We start from the raw sequence: 2,952 nt of genomic DNA, 5'->3' as shown, positions 1-2,952 counted from the left end.
ACAGATACTGAACAGGAACCCAACCAGGTCCCCTGCGCAGATCACACTTATGTAAAGATGTGCAATAGCCTATAGGTGCGCTTCGGTCCAGAACCCTAACAGGTTCTAGTAGAATAGTGTCGCCAATCCAATGTTGTAATTATGCACCCACACTCCAGGAAAACTCTAAAGTGTAGAGCCAACTGATTAAAAAAGCGGATGGCTGCTAGGACATCAGCTAGGGTGCATAAGGGAGAATAAAGCTATGTATGTCAGGTTGCATGAAATAGGAGCATCCTCCGAGGCATTAGTAAGCTCTTACCTTTGATCGACCAGAAGCCCTCTGGACGCTATGTAGAATGTCACTGACCTTTACCATCACACAGCAACCCGCCACGTTAGGTATAGAGAGTAGCGTCAGTGGGCTAAGACCAATGCTCTACAGCACGGACTTCAGTCTGGAGATGTACAGTAGAAAATACTGTGGAAACTAGCAAAATTTTAGTCGAGACAAGACGGTCGTAGAACAGGACTCTATACTTGAGCATGTTCCATAAGGTATGTGTATCTGTATAGCCGTGTTAGATTATACATACACCCCAAAAACGGTCTGCTAGTGTAAGTACCCTTACATAAATATTTATAATGGTGAAGTGCGTATTATGCCCACCAGTCTAATATAACCCAGGTCTGACCCTGCCTATATCGGCAGGTGACCCTAGGCCTTCCAGATATGAATTGTACCTAAGGGCCCTTTAGACTCATTTTATTGAGATATGCTACAATAATATGGAGTGCCAGAATCGATACTGAGAAGGGTACCTGTACTTAGACACAGAACGAGTTGGTTATCCCAAGTAAAGAAGGGAGATATCAGTAGTGATAATTCCAGTAGTTTAAACAAAAAACAGGTTTTTGTTTCCCAATTATTAGGAAATATTCATACAAGGAATGGGCGTCTTACAAGTTTGCTACCCAGTGCACCACTGTAATGATAATAGGTCCCCCGAAACGGGGCGCCATATAGACTGGCAGGAATGAAACTATAACTCCAGGAGGGTGGAAGTACATAACTTTATATACATGTGACATGTCTAGGATCCATACTAGAAGCAATGCCTTAGAGAATTGTGACTATCACCATGTAAGCTGCAGCACATGACTAGTTTATAGAGCCACTATATATTAATATGTATGGATATAGCCTACAGCTTCTGGTAATCCCAGACGGCTTGCCTTGTGTGGATTATAGGTAAACCTAATGATTGTGGAAGTATAGGCATTCTACCCATATACACAAATATATATATGCACACACAACCCAATCCCCAGGGAGAGTAGTGTAAAGCGTAGTCATTATACCAACTACCGCATTAGGAGAGCCAGCCTCCAATAGCAGCCTCCTTCTATCAATATGCTAGGCATTAGACATAAATTGATAAGAACAGATCCTACCCCTGCTCCTACGGTAAGGATAAGAAGCGATATCCACATATGGATACGAGTACCTACATACAAATTTAGTAGGTGACATAACATTTTAAAATTAGAACATGAGCAATAATTAAAGCCATGGAAGGAACTGAGCCCAAGGACAAATTTTACTCCATCATGTGTGTTATACAGCAGGGCTAGTATAAAATACAATATACATACAAAGACTGTTCATGTGCCGCGTGTGGCCATCATTCTGCTACGGTGTAGGGGCAGGATATTTTAGCAGTGTGCTGTCCCAGACTGGTATCGATCCTGGGACTCTTCTGTTACTGGCATACTCGCCTTATCAGGTGAGCCATCTTAGCGCCAGATGAACCCGTTTTTCAAAATGGGAATCAACAGGAAGACCCCAGCACTGTGAGGCAGCAATGCCAACAACCACACTAGCCGCGCGTCACTAACCTCTTCCTGTATGTGCTGCCAAAGGGAGCACATGAGATATAAAATAATGCACCTATGCAAACATTCTAAGGTAAGCACAGAAAACTGGTGAGAAAGGTTTTAAGACCAGCCTATATTGGTATCCACATATGCATGGGAAGGCAATGTGAGGCATAAGCCTGGGGATGGGACGCAAAAATGTGCTAACCCTGGGTGAAGGGTATGCTATGACCATAAGTTCTGGCAGCAGCACCAGAACAGTGGAGCTAATACACCATGATGCTATGATACTTAACAGGCTAAGATATCAGGCCCTTAGATTAATCTAGGCGCCCTATGTTACAGAACGAAGGGGAGCCTGACGGGGTAAACCAAGCAGCGCTGCAATTGGCAGGACTGTGATTGTGCACCGGTCCTGGAAGTAATGTCAGCACATTGCTTCTAGCCGTGATGCATTGACTGAACAACTGACCCCTTTCAGAACCGCTTATTGTGGTGTTATAGTGGAAAAGCGGGATTGGGCTAGTTCCCCTACCGCTAGCAACCAGCTATCCACTGTAGCTAGCACTAAATTCCTGTCATACAAGGACAGGCATCCCTTGCTGAAGCACTCACTGCGTGGTAGGCGTAAGAGACCCGCGCTAAAGCACTTCTTGCTGCAGGTAGTGCACTGAGCTATACTGCTTGTGTGCAGTAGTAACTACTGTTCTTAAAAGGGAAGCAGGGGATGCTGTTTGATCATGAAATACCGCGCTGTAGCCTACAGCACCTGGTATTCCCAGGCAGTCTCCCATCCAAGTACTAACCAGGCCTAACCCTGCTTAGCTTCCAAGATCAGATGAGATCGTGCGTGTTCAGGGTGGTGTGGCCGTAGGCTGTGCGCGCGAACTGCTACACTTCTCAGCATAGCGCTGCTAGCCCCCTTAATCGTATAAGCGGAGTAGTTGAAGGTCCGGTCTGTGCCGGGAATACGTGACGTCATATAGCGCTGCTTTGTATAACATAAGGCTATTAGCTCTATGCTATAGAGTAGCTAACAGGGAAGCCTGCTCAGCCCAGCCAGGAGCAGCGGGACGCGGCGTCTCCTCCTGATAA

General features: G+C 45.5%; 1 pseudogene; it reads right to left on the bottom strand.

Moving 5' to 3' along the window:
- Nucleotides 1-2,614: 2,614 nt before the first annotated feature.
- Nucleotides 2,615-2,733, bottom strand: LOC148515261 (5S ribosomal RNA; annotated as a pseudogene).
- Nucleotides 2,734-2,952: the final 219 nt, after the last annotated feature.

This window comes from Taudactylus pleione, unplaced genomic scaffold (genome assembly GCF_031769625.1).
Source record: "Taudactylus pleione unplaced genomic scaffold, aTauple2 ptg000251l, whole genome shotgun sequence".
NCBI classification, from domain to species: domain Eukaryota; kingdom Metazoa; phylum Chordata; class Amphibia; order Anura; family Myobatrachidae; genus Taudactylus; species Taudactylus pleione.
The sequence above is the reverse complement of the archived record's forward strand: the minus strand, read 5'-3'. Positions and strand labels throughout refer to the sequence as shown.